A 23,744-nucleotide genomic window follows, 5' to 3' on the forward strand; every position below is an offset into this window, starting at 1 on the left:
TTATTTAGATGTTACTTTCTAACAGATTATATAAAAATATGGAGAACTGCTATCTCTTGGAAAAAGCATCAGCTTACATCTTCTTTTATTTAATACAAATAATGAGAGCTTAATGGCTTTTTAAGTCTATGGATTTTTTAAAAACTTATTTTAATCCAAGTTCATCACTGACTACATCAGCCTTAAACAATGGGCAAAAAGCTTACCAAAAAGAATTACCACTGGTACCAATCTCGAGTGATAGATCTAGTGATAAATCAGGCAAGAATACTATTCCAAGAAAACAAGGTCAGGCTTACAATGTCTTTATATTTCACCCATTCCCTTCTGTTTAATAAGAAGAAAATTATGCCTTTGGTCTACAACTCTGAAGATAACCACCATGTGTTCTTTCACAGTGGTGTCCAGTTAAGCTACTGCAATATTTTCATTTTGCTTCTGTTTAGTACACAACCCTGAAAGAATCTGAAAGTCAAATTAACTTTAGTTTTAGGAGAAGGGAAAAAAAAAACATTTTTAATAGTCGCGCAGCAAATGTGTGTAGGAACAAGAAGGATGTGTTTTGAATGGATTTTGTTATATAACTTTTCTACCAGTTTTCAGATTTGTTTCACTCCTTTTAAATCAATGATTTTATCATTTCCTGTTGATTATGGACTTGCTTTTTGATTCATCAAATTGGAGTTTGATGGATCATGGGTCTGTAAAACTAAAATGCTAAGCAAAGAACATGGCTCACAAGAGTCCTCACTCTGCTCTGCACCCACCCCCGGCAGGGAGTCAGGGCCCCGTGGAGGCAGGAGGGCCAGGGTTTGGTGGCTGGAAGTTCTCAGCAACTTCGGGGCAGTTTAATATCATGGTTCTTTGTCTGGCTATAAATCTATTTTTTATTAAAATAGAATCACACGTACATAGTGACAAAGCTCATATATTAGTGCAAGCCATTTTTCACACTAGGAGAGCTGCAGACAGATTGCTGGAGATGCAAGGAACCACATTTCTCCACCTTCAGCCAGTGAGCTACTGTTCTAGTACTTCTCACAAATCATCTTAAAAAATCTGCTGAGTCTCCAAAAAAATGCCCATTCCCTCCTCTCATCCCTCCTCCTACCATCTGCAACAGGCCCCTAACTTAATAGAAAATAGCAAATACAGGCAAATCTGCCTACTTGCTAAAGTTTATGTGCAACTCCAAATCAATACTCGCAGCAGTGATGCACAGACGTGTTCAGAGCAGGGGAAGTATGAGCGACCAGAGTTCATGCTCACCCCCAAACAAGACAGTGCTCGGACGTTTTTGTTTCAGCTCTAGTGCTTAAATCAAGTGTCCCTTTTGCTATCTACTTAGTGCCACATTCTTTGCATTTTTGGGTGATTTCCCTGTTTAAAATGTTCCCCAAGCAGAATGCTGAGGTGCTGTTACTGTTTTCCAAGCACAGGAAGGTTGTGACATGCCTTCCAGAGAAAGTATGTGTGTTCCATGAACTTTGTTCAGGAGTGAATTTTAGTGCTGTTGTCCATGTGTTCAATGTTAATGAATCAACATTATGTATTATATAAAGTGTCTTTCAACAGGAAGACACGTAAACAAGGGTAGGTGTTGAATGATTGATGAAAATATGACCAAGGCTTATAGGAACCTAACCTATATTTTCCCTAGGAGTCTGGCTCAGCATTCACTAATTCAGTGTTCACAGTGATACTGTAGAACATAACTACCACTGATAAGAATCAACTCTAATTACCACTGGCAGCTTTTCTGTTTCCCAAAATGCATATACCTGCTTTTTTTCTTAAAGAAAGGAAAATGGAGACAGTTTAGAGAAAAGAAATTTCCCTAAAGAGAAAGAGTATTTTATAAATACTCTTTTAATGCTCTCCTAAAACTAAACTTAATTTCGTAGTATAAACTTAATGTAAAGCGTATTTTATAAAGAGAGAAAATGAATCCTTGGATGAAGCATAAAAGGCCCTGGGGTTTCTTGCATTTGCAGAAGAGACATGTTGCAGAGCCTTTCTGACCTCCGTTCCAGTAGAGCACCAAAAGAGGGAGACTTGTCCTGCACTGGAGCAGGTAAGATTGTATTTTGAATTCAGTGGGACATTTTACTGATCAGGGTGATGAAACTTTAGAACATGGAGGTCCACTCCAACCAAGCATCAAGAAAAGAAGAGAGAACTGTTATGAATTCACAAAACTCCTAAACTGAATTTGAGAGTTCCAAATCAGACACTCAGATTGACCTTTTACAGCTCTGGGATCCCATGAATAGCACCCATTTGCGAGGGGCCCAGCTAAACTGAAAGGAAAGATCTGTGATCATGGAATTTTTTCCCAGGACAGAATTAACTAGTCTGAAGAAACCCTCATAGGGATTACAGCCAGGCCAGAGGCCCTAGTCTGACCAACATTTTCCAGACTGCATTTCCTGGAAAGTGAGGTTTTATTTCACCAGTTGGGGGTGGGATGTAGGGGTGGGAAGGGGAAAGGAAGATTATGTGGGTGTGTGAGACAGTGATTTGTCTCTTTCATGTTCATGTTTCAACTTTATGCAAGGATGAATTATTCAGCGTTTTGCTGTTTTCTCTGTAGTGCAAGTGTGTGGGATTTATAATCACACAGATGTCAGTTTGCAACTCTGTGGTCTTGGGTAAGTTACCCACCCTTACTTTCAGTTTCCTTGTCTGTTTAGTTGGGTGTCAAGGTTAAACTGATCTGACTGGGAGTCCTGAGTCAAAGCAACGGTACAGTAACTGGGTCAGTTCCTCAGCATCACCCTTCACTACTCCCTCCCACCCCCTCCCCTAGTTTTCAAACACCCAGAGCTCCAGGGCTCAGGGCGTCCATGCCGTCTGCTGTGTTCTGTGCCCCTGTCTTTGCGTATGAATTTCCCCTTGGTTCCTGAAGCTTCACGTGTATGCATTATGCTCTCAGAAAGCCTGCTGATAGCACACCCTGCATTCCCAGATCCCTGAGGAGCATGGACTCACGGGAGGGGGGGGGGTGTTTGTGTATTGGGAAATGGCTGAGGACATGAACAGATGCATGAGCCTCTGCTCTGGGCCACAGGAAGAGCATTTCAGGATTAGGGAATCTCAACTATTGGTGGCATAAAATGAGGATGTGATCATCTGTGTACTGATGAGCGCTCTTAGAGTCAATAAAGATTTTGGACATTGATGCAATTATAGATATCAAAGAAATGCTTTTTTTTAATTTACTTGCATAAATGGTCTCATATAAGCCTACTGTGTCAATAAAATGTACAAATGTACTGTAAATTCTTTTGGATTGAAAAGGTAAAATTCTACACCTATTAATATAACTTACAGCTCAATAAACAGAACAGAATTAAACATGAGCAAACATGGCAGAAACATGTTTGTTCCAGCCAACACCAGTCTTTGAGTAAGAACATTTGGCCACAGTGAAGAAACACAAAATTCTGTTTTGTCTTATATGCTGGGGAGATGATCTTTCTGGAGGGCCTTCCTGAGGCATGCAATCTCTCCCCTTTTCCCTTTGTCCCCTCAGTCCCCGGGACTTCCTGTCTAGTATTAATAATGGCAAGAGTCAGCTATCCAGGAACAGCTCCAGACAATGGGTAACTTTAGAGATTGTGAGCCTTCCATGGAAAGATCAGCTACAGGGAAAGGGTGCAAAGAGATATACTTATTTGCTATTTTTAGTAGTTGAGGGGAAAAAAATGCAGTGAAAGAGGAAGTCTACCACAATAAGAGAAGGCTGCAGTCCATAGAAAAAACATTCTACATGTATGAGACAGGGATCATGCATTTGTAAGAATATGCATACACAAAAAAGACATAAAAAGAGATATCTGACTCATTTGTGCAAATATAACACCCACTTTTGTCCTTTATGAGAATCCTCAAAGTTTATGCTTAAGGAACATGCAGCACAATCTATTTATTTATGGAGTGCCGATCGTGTGCTAGGCATTGTGATAGGCATTGTGGGACAGTGTTAGCCAAGCCAGATGTGGTTCATGCCTTCATGGATCTGACAGTCTACCAGGCATGCCAGGGTCTTATCATGTCTATAAACAGTGTGAGGCAGGTGTTTCATGGAGAATCCATGGTACTACACAAGCATCTCAGTGTATGACTTGCCCTCTTGGGATGGATAGAAAAGGGTTAGGGAAATCACCTTGCAGAAAATGACATTTCTTGAGAAACTAAATCATGATAGGCAGGATTATTATCCCATTTCATAACAGAGTTTGTGCTCTCTAGTTTTTCTAATCTGGCTATCATAGCCAGGAGTCTGCCAGGTGAAACAAGCAAGTTGGAAATTCTTTGTAAATATTGGCTTCTGACTTCTTACACGTCACTAGAGTTTTAAATGTCAAAGATTTGACTTCAGTATTTTTTATCTTATAACTTGATATGCAGCTTCTGTGTTTTTAAATGATTTGTTTATATAGCCACTCAATGAATGCCTGAGTTCTAGACGTGTGCCACACCTTGTGCCAAGCGTTCAGCGCACAGAGGCTAGGTGGAGATGCCAGGTAACAAGGAAATGGATGAAAGGATACATAATTACAACCACAGCGAGTATTTCTCTATGGGTCAGTGTTCTCAGTCACAAGCAACAGGATCCGCTCTAAATAATCAAGCAGGAAGGGATGCATTAAAGGATACCGCGGACTCCACACATTGAAGAGACCTAAGAAGACACTCTAGGCAAAACTTCCAACACCAATGCCCCCAACCATGTTGCAGAAGAAGGTCACAAAGGGAGCTGCTGCCTTTGTCAAGGAGTGAATTGTCTTCCCTGCCAGGACCCCAGGCAGCCAAATGCACGCCTCCTTTACCACCTCTCTCTGCTCACGCAGCAGCATGTGCAGACCACATCCCACACGTATGTCTGATGAGCACAATCTCAGCCACTTAAGGACCTCGCTCTAAGCGTTAGCAGACTGGGAAGAGTAGTTTGAGGCTTAGTTCCAGCTTCTAGAAGGAGATTGGAATGCATGTTAAGGGAGCCCACCAGGTCAGCCATAGTCACCAAGAGTAAGAGCAGGGAGTTCTCAAAAAGAATAGCATGAGAGATCTGCTTTAGATGGATGATAAAGCAAGGCTGATTCTGGGGAAGTTGCCATTAAAGTGGGTGCAGAGGAAAGAATAGGATTTAGTCTGTACGTGCAAAGGCTCTGAGGTAGGAATTTGGCAGAGACAGCAAACAAGAAAGTAAAGGAGAACATGGATGGGAACAAAGAGCAAGGCCTGAGAGGGCTTGGAGTGATGAAAGGGTTGATTGTGCAGGACCTGCTGAACCAAAATCAGGACTTTTATTTTATTTTACCCCCAATGAGCAGCCCTGAGGGGCCTCTAAAGGAGGAGCTGTAAGTTTGCATTTCATTAATACCTGGTATAATAAACATGTTGTAATTTATTGTTAACGTTCTCTGCTGCAAAAAACAAAAATATCTGGCTAAAGGGGGCTTAGGTAAGTTTTTTTTTTTCACCTAACAAGAAGCCCAGAGAGGGGCAATTCCAAGATTGGCTCAGTTGCTCAGCAGCGTCCAGGATCGGGATCAGCTTCTTCATGATCCTTGGGGCTGCCCCCACATGGTCACAAGGCAGTGGTCGTAGTTCCAAGCATCACATGCTTCCTCCATAGAAGGAAGAAACAAAGAGAAACTTCTCCTTGGAAATTAGAAGAAGAAAGTAATTTTCCTGAAACCTTCAAGTTGCTTTGGCCAGAACTGGGTGCCATTGCTCTGCTGAGCTGCCAAATACACCAGGAAAATGATTATCTGACATTCTCAGATTCTACAACAGGTGGGAACCCCTGCCAAAAAAATGGGGAGGAAGGAATAGCTTCTGATAGGGAGCTGTGGCAAATGCAGAGCTGCATTTCATTACAATGGCACACTCCACACACGCCCAAGTCATCCACGAAGGAGAATGGGCATCGAGCATTGCAGACCAAAGCAAGAGTGATCTTAGCGTAGACTTGCCCGGCTAGAGAGCTGTAGACACTCCCTACAGCATCGAATGGATGGTTACAATAAATCCACAATTGTATAAATCAATCATTTCTTCTTGTGTAATTGTGCTACTTAGAATCTTCCTTTATAAATTTATCCCTGAGCATATTCCTAGGGTGATGCAAGCCAGTGATGTGATTCCTGCCATACACCACACATGGGCATTAGACAAAAGCCTCAGCATGGCTAAGAGTACCTGCACCCCGTGTCTACATAGGGACTGACAGATAACCTCCCAGAGTCACCTGGCTGGCTGTTTGGCTGTTTGTACACACACGTGCCTGCCAGGTGGTCTCTCCCCTCTCTAGCCAATGTGAGGTGTGTAGGAGAAGATTCTACCTGGATGATTGTATTCTTTGCAGTAGCTGTTTGTCAGAGATGAATCTTTTCTCTTTCTCAGACTAGGAACAGCATTAAACCTCATCTAGCTCCATTCTTCCATTGTCTCAGAGCAGCTCCAAATTTCTCCCTCTCCCAAGGGGTGGGGAGTCATGCTTTCCAGTTGTTTGTAAGAGAGAAAGGCAACCCAGTGCACCCCCAGATATACATTATTGGTGCCTTTCTCACGCTCATTGGAAATATGCTAATGACCCTGCCAGACCCCAGGCGATGACACATGCGGAATGCTGTACTCTTGCCCATTATCATGGAGGGGTGACAAGGCATCTGCCTCTTTTGTTCTCATCCCAGGCTTTGCCTAATGTATTCCCAACTCCCTCCACCAAATCCCTGCCCTGGCTGCTCTCCATCTGGGAAAGCAGGGTTTGCAGCTGTCTCTGTGGCCGGCAGTGTAGTTCTGTGACTCCAACTGCGAGAAGGGCTTATTGTCAAGCAGAACAGACTCCACTCCAGAGATTCATTTGTGAAATGTCTAGTCAGAGGTGCAGACGAAAGGGAGGAGGCAGAGGGATAGAGGAACAGAGAAGGGAATTCCTACAAAACCCTCCCACTAAAATAAAGATGGACTATAGAGTACCAGACCATATTTTTAAGGTTGCAAAGTAAGTGTTGGTGCTCTTGCTCTCTCTCCCCTGCTGGCTGCAATGAAATGTAGAGCTTTAATGTTAAAAACCTAACCTGATGCCCTGCACCCTCTGTGGTGCTGAAGGCTGGTATGAACAGTGAAATGAGGGAAGGAGGAAGGAAGGAGAAGCCAGAAGAGAGGAGAGTGCAGAACAAGATGGAAATGGAATGAGAGAAAAACAGTGGGTTTACCACTGTAAGTGTAAGTGATGAGATGAAATTGCTAGAGAGAAAGGATAGGTCCAGATAGAAAACCCCTGTATCATGCATTGAGTGCCTGCTATGTGCCACGCTCTCTGCCAGGCATCAAACACTGAAAGACTGGCACTGATCAAGAAAGACAGCAGCTGATTCAAAAAGGTATGTGTACCCCTACCTATGTTATTGCCATTATCACCACATTATTTACAAAGGCCAAGATATGGAAGCAACCTAAGTGTCCATCAGTAGACGAATGGATAAAAAAGATGTAGTGCACATACACAGTGGAATATTATTTAGCCATAATGAAAAGAAAACCTGCCATTTGCAACAGCATGGGTGGATCTAGAGGGCATTATGCTCAGTGAAATAAGCCAGGTGAAGAAAAAAAAATACCGTATGATTTCACTTGTTTGTGGAATATAAAAACAAAGCAAAACAGATTGAACAAAATAGTGGTAGACCCATAGACACTGAGATTACCATGGGAGAGGGGTTGGGTGGGCGGGAGGGTGAGGGGAATAAAGGGGCACAACAATTCTCGAGCATAATATAAGTTGGTCATGGGGATGGTAGTACAGCATGGAGAGTATTGTCAGTGATGTCGTGACATCTTTCTACGTTGACAAATAGTAACCGCACAAGTAGGGGTGAGAATTTAATAATATGGCTAGTAGCTGTTGAACCACTATGTTGTATATTTGAAACAGATATAAGACTGTATATCAATGATACTTCAATTTTAAAAAATGCAAAACAAAACAAACAAAAAAGAAAGCGCCCCTGCTCGCATGCAATGTGCATTCTAGAAAGGGAGACCAGAAACCAACACACACTTACATGATATTACATCAGGAACTGGTAAGAATTATTAAGAAAATTAAAGAGGTGGAAAGTGGGGAGAGGGTGGCAGGAGGCAGAGATCTCTCTAAGGAGATGATATTTGGGAAGAAAACGGAAGGAAATGAGGGAGCAAGGATTCTCAGAGATCTGGGAAGAGAGCGCAGCAGGCTTAGGAGAACAGAGAGAGAAGATGCCCAGAGACAGAACCACATGAGTCAATGGGGTGGAGGGGCAGGCGGCAGGGGTGCAGAGGGTGGGAAAGGACGCGAGGCCCAGGAAGAGCAGGCCCCACTGTGCATGCCATGAGGAGCCACTGCAGAAAGATGTGCTCTGATTTTTATTTTTTTTTAATTACTGTGACTCTAAAGAATGGCCAAAATTGAACTGTTGGTGAAGATGGGGAGGAACTAGACTCTTCCTGTCTTACGTGGGATCGTAAGCTGGGAAAGCCATTTGGGAGACCCAGTGAACGGTATCTACTAAAGCTGGACACACATGTACCGCAGACCAAGCAGTGCCGCCCATGCATATGTCCAAGAAAAGGAAAGAACACAAGAGTGTTCATAGTATAACCCAAAGTTTCCTCAACTGTAGAACTGATGAATAAATTATGGTATATTCCTGCAATAAATATAACACAGCAATGAAAAACAACAAAGTACAGCTACAGACAACAGAATGAGTGATCCTCACCCCCACAAAGTGGAGGTGAAAGAGGCTGAGCACGAAAGGGTGCACGTTCAGCATCTGTCCATGCATATAAAGTTCAAAAAAGCAAAACTACTCTGTAGCAATAGATGTCACAAGAATTGTTGCATCTGGGGTTTATTGACTGGGAGAGGTCATGAACTAGACATCAGGAGAACTGGAAATGGTCTATATCTTCATACAAGTGGTCCTAAATGCATACGTAAAAATTGAGTTAATGCTTAAGATTTGAACACCTTACTGAATGTAAATATTTTTAGAAGGTGAAAGGAAAAATGAGAGGCTAGTCATGTTCCCTAAACACACTGGGTGTGGTCAAGACTGGGGGCAGGGAGACATCAGGGGGGTCCTGCAGTAGCCAGGGAGAGAGACCATGGCTTGGGCTAGGGTGGTCATGGGGAAGGTCTGAAAATGGGTCAGATTCAGGAGATAGTTTTTAATTTGGGATGACAAGACATGCTGACAGATGTGCTGGGGGCTGAGAGAAAAAGAAGCATCAAGGATGACTGCTGGGCTTGTGGCCTGGGAAGCTGAACGGAGGGAAGTTATGAGTGGACATGGTTAAGATGAGGGAGTTGGGCTTGGAACAGGCAAGAGTGCATAATCCAGAACTCTGTTTTGTGCATATATGAGGTTAGAATGCCCACCTGACATCCAACTCTAGATGTTAACAGTAGCACAGATCCGTGCCACTTAAAGGGATTGTAGGTATACTTTGGGGAGTTATCGGTATATCCATGGCATTCAAAGCCACGAGATAGATGAGAACACCTGGGGGCTGACTGTGGATAGAGGAGAAGGGACGAATGAACCCAGTGGTGCTTCAAGGACAGGAAGGAAAAGAGCATCAGAAAAGGGGACAAGAAGCCACCATGAGGGGCTGACCTCTGAAATCCACAGAGTAGACCTGGATCAGCAACAGAGCTGCTGCCTCTACTAACATTAAGAGGCTGCTGGCTCAAGTGTTGCCACAGGCTTGGTAAGAACTGAGAGCTGACCATTGGCTTTGACAACGTGAGATTAGCGATGGCTTAGCAGTAATCACTGAGTGGGTTAAAATAAACAGGAGTGAAAAGGGGAGACAGTCAGATAATATTATAAACAAAGCAGATAAATGAGAAGAAAGTGGAAATTTCTTTTTTATTTTAAGATGGGGAATGTTACAACAGATGAGAACATGAGTGTTGCATTGTTCTTTATATATTTTTGCATGTATGAAATGTTTCATGATGTATTTGTAAATAATAATGAAATACGATTTTTTTTTAAGATTTTTTTTTTTTTAAAGATGGTTGGGGTGGGCTTATTAGGGAACATGAGTTAGAAAGCCTGGAGGTGGTAAGACATGGGGATACTCCAGGTGGTATAATTACGGACACTGAAAGGCCTATGGGATGACCTTGAGAATGGAGAGCAAAGGTGTAGTAGAGGAACAGATTAGTGGAGGTGAAGGGTCTAAGAACTGAAATGCCAGGATTTTGTTGGAGAATTGATGTGGGTGTGAAAGGACATGGAAAGTGGGCCCAGGGGAGACCACTATTTCTTACACTTGGTAAGTTTACAGTGAGTGTTGATTAAAATGAACTGAATTTCCCTCTGTTGATAATTCACTTCATTCCAGGCCTGGTTTTCTTCTTTTTGATACTTTAAAGTTAACACAGGTTGGCCATGGTTCTGTTGCTCACACACACACGTTCATTCACACACACACACACATTCATTCACACACACACACCCCTATCTTGTACGGGCCATGTGCCCTTTGGCAAAAGTCAAGTAATTTTCATTCCTACAAAGGAAATAGTTACCTATGTACATGACGTTATGACTGACTGTCACCTGCATATGCATGCCTACAATTCTAAATGTCAAATGCAAGCTCCTTGAACCAGGAGAGAGAAATAGAAATATGATGAGCAAAAGACTGCTGGGTCATTCACGCTGATGAATCTGCACTTACAACAACATAGGGAAACCTGACCCCTGAGAGCACTGCAGAGTGGGGAAGAGGGTATAAAAACACTCTTTAAAAGGCACACTGGACCAAAAGAACATGTTCAGAGGGAGAAAAATAAGGTAGTTGTTATTTTTACTCAGAGTCCTGATCTTCAAATCGTTATCAAGTTTTTTTAATCTGAAAATTCTATCAGTCAGGTGGTGGTAAACACACAGAAGGAGCATCACTTTTCTGAAGCTCTCTCTTCCCCTAATCTATGTATTGCTGCCAAACCTGAAGACATATACATTGTCACCTAAATGAAGCCCAGCACCCAACACACTGGTAAGTGTTGAGTCAGGGAGCTTGTGAAGTTGCAGATGGAGTGGCTTTGAAAAATCTGAAAAGCCTATTTGCTCACCACCAGCAGCTTCTCAATCCTACTGCTTGAGGCAGTGCACTACTTGTTGAGTTTGATCAGCCTGTGATCACACAGGCATTATTCTAATCACCAGAGATGTGCATGGGGGAAGGAATGGATGTACAAAAAGCCTGACAGGTTTCCAGTCTCTTGAAAACCTTACAAGCTTTGCAAATTGATCTCTGCTGTCTTCAGTTGCATCATCTGAAAGATGAAAAAATCAACTACTGTGTAAGATTTCCTTTACTTTAAAAAATACAAAATTCAAAATATCTACCAGGAGATACCATTACTGAGTAACCCAGGAAATTGACATAAAGCATATGTGGATATAGAAGCATGTAGGTATAGCCTCATGAGAAAGGGTAGCGTATGATTACCAAATTAATAACACACCTGTAAGTACCTGAGAATAGATTTTATGAGTCATGCTATAAAATGTTGCAGCCACTATGGAAAACAGTATGGAAGTTCCTTAACAAAGTAAAAATGGAAATACCATACAACCCCATAATAATTCTACGTTTGGATATTTACTCAAAGCAAACAAAAGCACTGATTGGAAAAGATATATGCACCCATATCTTCATTACAGCATTATTTACAATAGCCAAAATATGGAAACAACTTGTGTCTGTTGATAGATAAAGAAGATGTATACACACACACACACACACACACACATGATTATTACTAAGCCATAAAAAAGAATGAAATCTTGTTATTGTGACAACATAGGTGGACCTAGAGCCTAGCGTGTATTATGCTAAGTGAAAGAAGTTAGAGAAAGACAAATTCCATATGATTTCACTTGTATGTGGAATCTAAAAAATAAAAACAAAAAAACTGAGAAATAGACCCATGAACAGAGAAAACAAACTGTGGCTTCCATAGAGGAGGGGAGTGGGAGAGTGGGTGAAATAGGTGAAGGGAATAAAAAGGTACAAATGTCCAATTATAAAAAAAGTAGTTCAGGGGCTGGAAGTACAGCATGGGAGATATAGCCAATAATGCTGTAATAACTATGTAAGGTGACACTAACTTCTCTTACTCTGGTGAGCATTTCAGAATATATATTATTGTCAAATCACTATGTTGTATACCTGAAACTAATATAATAGTGTAGGTCAGCTATAATAAAAAAAATTTTTAAAGAGCACAAACCATAAAAAGAAATAATAGTGTGTTGCCAGAAATGTCCTCCCAAAACTATTATTGACAATCATGGAGAAAGTATTTTTTTTACATTTTATATCATTGTCTCTCTAGTAATAAGGCCAGTTCCTGAAACACAGAAGAATAACCTTTCAGTAAATGAAAAAATAAAATAAAATCACAAACCATAAAAGCAACAGAGATTGAAGTTTAGGGTTTCAAAGTTATTATTTGCTTCAAACTTATACCAAAAGGCATTTCCTATTTTGATAGCCATGGGAAGAAAGGAAAGAAATGTTTGGACTATGGCATAATACTATAATTTTAAATTCAGCCTTTGTATTTTATCTCTGGGTCGCTGGACAGGGACTTTTCACCACACGAAAGTATTTTGATTTATTGTTTGTGATGCTCATGGGAGTGGTAGGAATAGTGCGATTTCTAGGTCGAATAGTAAGAATGTGATAGCAATCAGGAAAAATTTTATGGAGAATGGTAGTCGTGCTGATCCTATGGGGTCAAACCCGCATTCGTATGGAGTGATTTTTTCTGAGTATGTATTCAGTTGGGGGAGTCAGAAGGCAATTAATATAAGTAGGGATGCTAGCATGGTATTGGTTATTATTACTAAGAGGAGGTTTATTATTTTCTTCTGGGTTGTGACCAGAGCTTGTTAATTGGAAGTCAACTGTACTGTACATACTTAGAAAATAGGAACCTCATCAGTAGATAGAGACATATAGGAATAATCATACTACGTCCACGAAGTGTCAGTATCAGGCAGCAGCTTCAAATCCGAAGTGGTGATTTGATGTGAAGTGGTATTTTAGTTGTCATAGTAGACACACAATTAGGAAAGAGGTACCGATAATGACATGTAAGCCGTGGAATCCGGTTGCTACGAAGAAGGTGGAACCGTATACGCCGTCGGAAATTGTGAATGGTGCTTCATAGTATTCTGAAATTTGTAGTGATGTGAAGTAAATACCTAGGAGAATTGTGATTAGTAGTGCCTGGGTTATGTGGCTTCGATTACCTTCTATTAAGCTGTGATGTGCTCAAGTAATTGATACTCCTGAGGCTAGGAGTAAGGATGTGTTGAGCAGAGGGACTTCTAGTGGGTTTAGTGGGTTAATGCCAGTAGGAGGTCAACATCCTCCTAGTTCGGGAGTGGGGGCTAGGCTTGAGTGGTAGAATGCTCAGAAAAAGCCAGCGAAGAAGAATACTTCTGAGATAATAAAGAGGACTATACCATATCGGAGTCCTTTTTGGACTGTAGGTGTATGGTGACCTTGGAAGGTACTTTCTCGTACAATGTCGCGTCATCATTGATATATTGTTAAGAAGTTCGTTGTTAGTCCTTGGAGTAGTAGTTTTGTGGAGTTAAAGTGGAATCATATTGCTAGGCCTGATGTCATTAGGAGGGCAGATAAGGCTCTGGTCAAGGGTCAAGGGCTTGGATTTACTATGTGGTAGGAATGGGTTTGATGGGTCATTATGTGCTGTCGTGTAAGTAAAGACTAACTAGAAGAATAAATACGTATGCTTGAATGAGTGCAACTGCGAATTCAAGGACTGTGAGTAGGACTAGGATGATGAAGGTAGTCGTAGCTACGGTGAGGTTAATTGATATTAGGGCGAGGGTTGCACTTCCAATTAGGTGCATCAGTAAGTGGCCAGCAGTAATGTTGGCGGTTAGTCGTACTGCGAGTGCCATAGGTTGGATTAATAGGCTGATTGTTTCAATGATTACTAGTATTGGGATAAGAAGGGTTGGTGCGCCTTGGGGTAGAAAATGGGCTAGAGATGTTTTCGTTTTGTGTCGGAATCCTGTGACCGCGGTAGCTGCTCATAGGGGAACGGCTATGCTCAGGTTTATTGATAATTGGGTCGTGGGTGTGAATGAATGGGATAATAGGCCTAGTAGGTTTGTAGATGCAATGAAAATGATTAGTGTTATTAACATTAGGGTTCAGGTTTGTCCTTTATAGTTGTGGATGCTTATTATTTGTTTGGATGTTTGTTTTAGGAGTCATTGTTGGATGGATATGACACGGTTGTTAATTAGTCGTTTTGATGTTGGGAAGAGGATTATTGGGAATATAATAATAATTGTGACAATAGGGATTCCTATTATTACTGGGGTAATGAAAGAGGTGAATAGATTTTCGTTCATTTTTTTTCTCAAGGGGTGGGTGTTTTGTGATATAGTTTTGTTGAAGCTTCTGCGTCATGAGGGTAGTAGTGTTTAGGGATTTTTAATTGAAATAGAATGAAGAGAGTTAAGATCATGGATATGATTGTGATAGATCATGTTGTGGTATCTAGTTGAGGCATGTCATTAAGGAGAGGTGTGCTCTCTATCTCTAACTTAAAAGGTTAGTGCTACTAGCTTCTTAATGATTTACAGTATAGACGCAGTTCAGCTTTCAAATGTTTTTAGGGGTACTAGTTCGAGGACGATTGGCATGAAGCTATGATTTGAGCTGCAGATTTCTGAGCATTGTCCATAGAATAAGCCCGGTCGAGTTGATATTAAGGCTGTTTGGTTTAGACGTCTGGGGATAGCATCTGTTTTTAGGCCTAGGGATGGGACGGCTCAGGAGTGTAGGACGTCTTCAGATGAAATTAGCATGCAGTTAGTCATTTCCATGGGTAGTACAAGTCGATTGTCTACTTCTAGAAGTCAAAGTTCCCCAGGTTTTAAGTCTTGAGTTGGGATTATGTATGAGTCGAAACTTAGATCTTCGTAGTCTGCATATTCGTAGCTTCAGTATCATTGATGACCTATTGTTTTTACGGTTAAGGAAGGGTTGTGGATTTTGTCTATTATATAAAGGATGCGTAGGGAGGGTAGGGCGATTAGGATTAAGATGATTGCAGGTAAAACAGTTCAGATAGTTTCTACTTCTTGAGCATCTATTGTACTTGTGTGAGTAAGTTTGGTTGTTAGCGTGAGAGAGATAATATATAGTACTAGAGAGCTGATTAAGAATACGATTATTAGTGTGTGGTCATGAAAGTGGAGTAGTTCTTCTATAATTGGAGATGTGGCATCTTGAAAGCCTAGTTGGAGGGGGTATGCCATAGAAGTATAAAGGGCTTAAACCTATAATTTAACTTTGACAAAGTTATGTAAATTTTACTAATACTTCTGTAATTGAGAGAGACATAGAGGTTATGATGTTGGCTTGAAACCATTGTTTGGAGGTTCGATTCCTTCCTTTCTTGTTTTGACTAGGTTTACAAAGGCAGGTTCTTCAAATGTGTGACAGGGTGGCGGGCAGCCATGTAGTCATTCGAGGTTGGTGTTTGTTGACTCTACTATGAGAACTTCTCGTTTAGAGGCGAATGCTTCTCAAATTATAAAGACTATGAGCATTACGGCGGTCAATGAGATGAAGGATCCTATGGAGGACACAGTGTTTCACATTGTGTAAGCATCTGGGTAATCTGAGTAGCGTCGAGGTATTCCTGACAGTCTGAGGAAGTGTTGAGGAAAGAAAGTTATGTTTACTCCTACAAACATGATTGTAAAGTGGATTTTTGCTCATGTATTGTTGAGAGTGTACCCTGAGAATAGTGGGAATCAGTGGACGAAGCCTCCTATGATGGCGAAGACTGCTCCCATAGAGAGGACGTAGTGGAAATGGGCTACTACGTAGTAGGTGTCATGAAGGACAATGTCTAGGGATGAGTTGGCCAATACAATGCCAGTTAGGCCTCCAACTGTAAATAAAAAGATAAAGCCTAGGGCTCATAATATAGCGGGGGCTCATTTTACGTTTCCTCCATGTAGGGTTGCTAGTCAGCTAAATACTTTTACGCCTGTTGGAATTGCAATGATTATGGTGGCTAATGTGAAGTAGGCTAGTGTGTCAACATCTATCCCTACTGTAAACATATGGTGTGCACATACAATAAAGCCTAGGAAGCCAATGGATATAATTGCTCAGACTATGCCTATGTATCCAAAAGGTTCTTTTTTACCTGAGTAGTAAGTTACGATATGGGAAATTATTCCAAAGCCAGGAAGAATTAAGATATACACCTCAGGGTGTCCAAAGAATCAGAATAGGTGTTGATACAGAATAGGGTCTCCTCCTCCAGCAGGGTCGAATAAGGTTGTATTTAGATTGTGATCGGTCAATAGTATGGTAATACCGGCAGCTAGTGCAGGTAGGGATAATAGTAGGAGCACGGCTGTAATTAGGACTGATCACACGAATAGTGGGGTTTGGTATTGGTTTATTGCAGGGGGTTTTATGTTGATGATAGTTGTAATAAAATTAATAGCTCCTAGGATTGAGGAGATACCTGCTAAGTGGCGGGAAAAAATAGTTAGGTCTACTGATGCTCCTGCATGTGCTAAGTTTCCTGCTAGAGGAGGGTACACAGTTCATCCGGTTCCAGCTCCAGCTTCAACTATGGAAGAGGCTAAAAGGAGTAGGAAAGAGGGGGGGAGTAGTCAGAAACTCATGTTATTTATATGAGGGAATGCCATGTCAGGAGCTCCAATTATTAGGGGGACTAGTCAGTTTCCAAAGCCCCCGATCATAATTGGTATGACCATAAAAAAGATCATTACGAATGCATGTGCGGTGATGATTACACTGTAGATCTGGTCATCTCCCAGGAGAGTCCCAGGCTGACCTAGCTCAGCGCGAATTAGGAGGCTTAATGCAGTGCCGACCATTCCAGCTCAAGCGCCAAATAAGAGGTATAGTGTGCCAATATCTTTGTGGTTTGTTGAAAAGAGTCAATGATAAGTGAACATAGGTAAGATGGCTGAGTAAGTATTAGACTGTAAATCTGAACACAGAGGTTAGAGTCCTCTTCTTACCAGGTCCTGAGGTGATTACATGTTGAATTGCAAATTCAAAGAAGCAGCTTCAATTCTGCCGGGACTTCTCCCGCCACTTTTTTTTTATGGCGGGAGAAGTAGATTGAAGCCAGTTGATTAGGGTGTTTAGCTGTTAACTAAAGTTTCGTGGGTTTGTATCCCATCAGTCTAGTAAGGATTTAGCTTAATTAAAGTGCCTGATTTGCATTTAGGTGATGTAGGTTGAATTTCTGCAGTCCTTAGGTCAGGGACTAAACAGTTTATATTTGCTTAGAGCTTTGAAGGCTCTTGGTCTATGTAACCTAAGTCTCTAGGTTAGGATTGATATAATGGGAGTTAGTGGGAGTGCTATTGTGGATAGAATGATTAGGGGCAGGGTTAGTTTTATGATTTTTGTTGTCTCAAATTGTCATTTTATTTTTATGTTGTTGGTGGTTGGGAGTATGGTGGAGTACACTAGGCGTGCATAGAAGTATAGATTGAGTAAGGCTGTAATTGCTATTATTGTTGGTAGTATTACTATGTTATTTTTAGTGAGTTCTTGGATAATTATTCATTTGGGTATAAATCCGGTTAGTGGGGGAAGGCCTCCTAGTGATATTAGGATTAGGACTGTGAGGACTGTAATTAGTGGTGTTTTGTTTGATAGGTGGGATAGGGATAGGGTTGTTGTTGATGAGTTGTATAGTAGGATTGTGAATATGGATAATGTTATTATGATGTAGACTAGGAGGTTTAGAATGGCAATGTCAGGGTTATATATTATGATTATTGCTATTCAGCCTATGTGAGCAATTGAAGAGTATGCCATGATTTTTCGTAGTTGGGTTTGGTTTAAGCCTCCTCAGCCCCCGACTAGGATTGAGAGTGCGGCTATAATTGCTAGTATGTTTGTGTTGATTGTGGGTATGATTTGGTATAGGATTGATATTGGTGCGATTTTTTGTCAGGTTAGGAGTAGTATGCCTGATGATAGTGGGCTTCCTTGTGTTACTTCTGGTACTCAGAAGTGGAATGGGGCTATTCCCAGTTTTATGGCTATAGCTGTGGTGATGATAGCTGATGGTAAGGTGTTGTGTATTTTTGTGATGGTTCATTGTCCGGAAGCTATTAAATCAAGGGTAATAGCTAATATTAGTAGTATGGATGCGGTGGCTTAAATTAGGAAGTATTTTGTGGCTGCTTCTATGGCTCATGGGTTAAAGTTTTTTATTAGAATAGGGACTATGGCTAGTATGTTTATTTCGAAGCCGATTCAAATTATTAGTCAGTGGGAGCTGCTTAGGACAAGTATAGTCCCTAGGAATAGGGTTATTAGGATGACGAATATAATGAGGTTTATTAGTATGGGAAGGTTATAATCCAACATTTTCGGGGTATGGGCCCAATAGCTTATTTAGCTGACCTTACTATAGATTGTGGTGTAAATTGGTAATACGGAGATTTTTGAGTTCTCAGATGTAGGTTCGATGCCTGTTTTTCTAGAAATAAGAGGGTTTGAACCTCTATTATTTACTCTATCAAAGTAATTCTTTTGTCAGACATATTTCTTATGATTGGGGAGGGATGCTTGATATAGCGATTGGTATTGATACATATCATATGCACAGTGCTAGTGTTAGTGGCAGGAAGTTTTTTCATAGTAGGTGTATTAGCTGGTCATAGCAAAATCGTGGGTAGGATGCTCGGACTCATAGGAATAGGGCAGTTAAGGCGAGTGTTTTTACTACAAAGTTGGTTGTGTAAAGGCTTGGGATGTAGGGGTCGTGAAAGGCTCCTATGAATAGTGTTACTGATAGGATATTTATTATGATGATGTTTGCATATTCGGCTAGGAAGAAAAGTGCGAATGGACCTGCTGCGTATTCTACATTGAAGCCGGATACAAGTTCGGATTCCCCTTCTGTTAGATCGAAGGGCGCTCGGTTGGTTTCGGCTAGGGTTGAGATGAATCATATTATGGCTAAAGGTCATGCAGGTACTAGTAGTCATAGTTTTTCTTGGGTGGTGATTAGGGTGGAGAGCGTGAAGGATCCGTTTATTACTAATAGGGACAATAGAATGATCGCTAGTGTTACTTCGTATGAGATGGTTTGGGCTACTGCACGTAGTGCCCCGATGAGGGCGTATTTGGAGTTGGAGGCTCATCCTGATCATAGAATAGAGTATACAGCGAGGCTTGATATGGCTAGTATGAATAGTACTCCGAGGTTTATGTTGACTAATGGGTGTGGTATTGGTAGTGGGACTCACATGGTTAGGGCGAGTGCTAGTGCTAGAATAGGTGCTATAATAAATATTGCGATTGAAGATGTTAGGAGCCGTAGCGGTTCTTTGGTGAATAGTTTTACTGCGTTGGCGATTGGTTGGAGTAAGCCTCAAGGGCCCACGATGTTTGGGCCTTTGCGTAGTTGTATGTAGCCTAGCATTTTACGTTCTACTAGCGTTAGGAATGCGACGGCTAGGAGGATAGGGATAATTATTATTAGTATGTTAATTATGTACATTAGTGTTAGGGAGAGGAGTTGAACCTCTGTTATAAAAGTTTAAATTTTATGCAGTTGCCGTGCTTTGCTACCCTAGCTGATCCTAGGTCTAGGATTGAAGGTTATTGTGAATTGGCTAAATTGAGGGGATGGTCATTCATTGATTCAAGGGCGCCTGTGTGGGGTAGGCCCTACTTCTCTTGTCCTTTCATACTGGGAGAAGTGTATGAATAGATAGAAACCGACCTGGATTACTCCGGTCTGAACTCAGATCACGTAGGACTTTAATCGTTGAACAAACGAACCATTAATAGCGGCTGCACCATTGGGATGTCCTGATCCAACATCGAGGTCGTAAACCCTGTTGTCGATATGGACTCTTGAACAGGATTGCGCTGTTATCCCTAGGGTAACTTGTTCCGTTGATCAAGTTATTGGATCAATTAACGGATTATCTGGATTTGTTAGTCTGGATTTGACCGCTCGTAGGTTGTTTTTTACTCCGAGGTCACCCCAACCAAAATTGACAGCTTAGGGTATTAGTTTTTATCTCTTTTAGAGTGATATTAGGTTAATTTTAAGCTGTTTAATTAAAGCTCCATAGGGTCTTCTCGTCTTATTATGTTATCCCCGCCTCTTCACGGGGAGGTCAATTTCACTGGTTACAGATGAGAGACAGTAAAGCCCTCGTCTAGCCGTTCATACTAGTCCTTATTTAGAGAACAAGTGATTATGCCACCTTTGCACGGTCAGAATACCGCGGCCGTTTAACGTGAGTCACTGGGCAGGCAGTGCCTCTAATACTGGTTATGCTAGAGGTGATGTTTTTGGTAAACAGGCGGGGCTTGTGTTTGCCGAGTTCCTTTCATTTGTTTTAACCTTTCCTTTAGATTGTGCACACCTGTGTTGGATTAACAATTTGTTTAACAAAGTTTTATTTTTGGACTTGGTTTGTTTTGTTAACTATCAGTGGATTATCCGTTCTGATATAAACTTGTGCAAGGAGATTTATTTCTTGTTACTCATATTAACAGTATTTCTTCTATTTATTAATAGATTAGTCCAATATCATTTTAGGAGTTGATTTTGATTTATGATATTATTTATGTTTTATTGTTGAGCTTTGACGCTTTCTTAATTGATGGCTGCTTTTAGGCCAACTATGGTTGTTATACCGTTTACTCTCTAATTAAGATTTAATTCTGTTTCTAAAAAGCTGTACCTTTTTAGACTATACTTGAAGTTTACATTATAGTTTTTGGGCTCTTAGGTATATTTCAAGTTGAACTTAAATTCATTTCTTGGACAACCAGCTATCACCAGGCTCGTTAGGCTTTTCACCTCTACCTACAAGTCTTCTCACTATTTTGCCACATAGATGAGTGGGTTCTTTAAACTGCTCATGGGTAGCTCGTCTGGTTTTGGGGTTTTCAGCTTAAGTTCTCTTTGCTGGGGTGTTTCTAGTTATTCATTATGCAAAAGGTATAAGGGGTAATCTTTGCTGTTTTGTACTGTAAATGCATCTTTCATCTTTCCCTTACGGTACTTTTTCTATAGCGCCAGTATATAATTTCTATCGCCTATACTTTAGTCTAGTAAATGCTTTGGTTTATGTGTTTTTGTTTAGTTTTATGTTAGGGGTTGATTGGGCTAGGATTTGTTCAAAGTGAACATATTACTGAAATCTTCTGGGTGTAGGCCAGATGCTTTATTTAAGCTACACTTTGATAATCCAAGCACACCTTCCAGTATGCTTACCTTGTTACGACTTGTCTTTTCTCATGCCTTTGTATTTGTTTAATATGTTTAGTCCTTCTTAAGGACTTGAAGAGGGTGACGGGCGGTGTGTGCGTGCTTTAGAGCCGGGTTCAGCTGAGCTTTCTATTCTTAGCTTACTACTAAATCTTCCTTTGACCCTCATTTTCATTAGGGTGTTCGTTTGTGTTCTGTTTTAGAAAATGTAGCCCATTTCTTTCCAATTCATAGGCTACACCTTGACCTAACGTACTTATGTTTTTATAATCTTGCTTACTGTGCTTCCTTTTTAGGGTTTGCTGAAGATGGCGGTATATAGGCTGTATTAGCGAGAATTGGTGGGGTTTATCGGGGTTTATCGATTATAGAACAGGGTCCTCTAGAGGGGTGTAAAGCACCGCCAAGTCCTTTGAGTTTTAGGCTATTGCTAGTAGTGCTCTGGCGAATAGTTTTGTCTAGTGAACTATTTGGGTTTAGGGCTAAGCATAGTGGGGTATCTAATCCCAGTTTGGGTCTTAGCTATCGTGTATCGATTCTAATTAAAGTTACTTTCGTGATTTATTTTTATGTTGACCATGGCTTTTTACAGCTTGGTCAAAGCTTAACTTTATTTGGATGAAGCTTATCTTAGCACACTTTACACTGGTTTTTTATTAACTAGGGTCAATCGTATGACCGCGGTGGCTGGCATGAGATTTACCAACCCAATGCAATATGGCTACGTCGAACTTTCGTTTATAGCCTAATTTTTATCACTGCTGTTTCCCGTGGGGGTGTGGCTTCGCAAGGTGTCGTTAGCTGCTCTATTGGCGTGCTTGATACCAGCTCCTTTAGTTACATGTAATAATTTGAAGGGCATTTTCACTGGGGGGCGGATACTTGCATGTGTAATTCTATTGAAAATTAATAAAAAGGCTGGGACCAAACCTGTGTGTTTATGGAGCTTGTAGGCTCATCTAAGCATTTTCAATGCTTTGCTTTAATTTTAAGCTACATTAACTTTAATTTTATTACACATAGGAGGCAAATAGTTTGTGCTACAGGTACTTGTAAGAATTGATTGATATTTGTATTTATATTGTATTGTTTTTATTGTGGCTAGCAGAAATCATGATATAGTCACCATGTGGCCTTCCAGCCATATATGTCCAAGCATCTAAGTATTTTACGGGTAGGCAGAAAGCTGTGTTGGTAGTGTGTAAGTCTACATGCTTATGTAATACTTTGTGCTTTTTAGTGCCTTTGTGTATGAATCCTTGGTTTTGGGGTTTGACAAGATGTTTAGTACATAGGGGCTTTGGGGGGGTAAGGGGGGGTTTGATATATCAAACCTAGGTTTATAAATTTAAATTAATTATTTTAGTATTTGTTGATGTCTGCAGTTTTGGTCTTTGATTTCTGTAGGCTCGACTCAAAATTCTGTTGTAAAATTCTGTATGTCCTGTAACCATTGACTGAATAACACCTAAAGATTAGTATGTACGACCAATAATATTCAATGAATGTCTATCTACAAGTTATCCACCTGCTCGAAGGTCGGTGACCCAGATGAACCTCGCGCCCCGAATATTAAAAAATACCAAGGGCATGACACCACAGTTATGTTAGGCATGGGCTGATTAGTAATGAATCCATCGAGATGTCTTATTTAAGAGGAACGAATGAGCGGTTAGATATAAGATGAACTTGAAGTAAGAACCAGATGCCAGGTATAGATTCACTTTAACTACCCCACAGTCCGAATGGGCCCAGAGCGAGAAGAGGGACACGATTGTGAGAGTGTTGATGATTTCCCACGGCATGGTGATTAGGCGGCCTTCAGTGGTAGGGATACGCATGTTGACTGGAAATGATTTGACTTGATGTGCTATGTCCGATCAATAATAGTATGTACTATGTACTCTAAGGATATTATGTACCTGCTTATATGCATGTACTAGATCACTAATGCACGATTATACATAATATGTCCTATGTACTATAATAATGTAATGTACCTGCTTATATGCATGTGCTATATCATTAATGCACGATTATACATAGTATGTCCTATGTACTATAATAATATGATGTACTTGCTTATATGCATGGGCTAAACCATTAATGCACGATTATACATAGCATATACTATATAATTCTTGTTGGGCTTTAATTATATTGCAGGAAGTAGTTTATGGAGAATTTCAGCTTTGGGTGCTGACGGTAGGGCTTTTTGTCTTCTTCCTGAGTCTTGGGGAGGGTTAGTTCCTTTGCTGTTTTACAAGACCAGTGTATTTATATATACTACAAAGACTCTTCATTTTATGAGATTGTTTTCGATGATACCTGCGATTGGTATTGCTACTAGGATTAGTGTGAA

The 23,744-nt window shown here is 40.8% G+C and overlaps 1 pseudogene; it reads right to left on the reverse strand.

Annotated features, from left to right (window-relative positions):
* Positions 1-15,212: 15,212 nt before the first annotated feature.
* On the reverse strand, positions 15,213-17,081 carry LOC118907643 (cytochrome c oxidase subunit 1-like; annotated as a pseudogene).
* Positions 17,082-23,744: the final 6,663 nt, after the last annotated feature.

Source organism: Manis pentadactyla, chromosome 16, assembly GCF_030020395.1.
Source record: "Manis pentadactyla isolate mManPen7 chromosome 16, mManPen7.hap1, whole genome shotgun sequence".
Lineage (NCBI taxonomy): Eukaryota > Metazoa > Chordata > Mammalia > Pholidota > Manidae > Manis > Manis pentadactyla.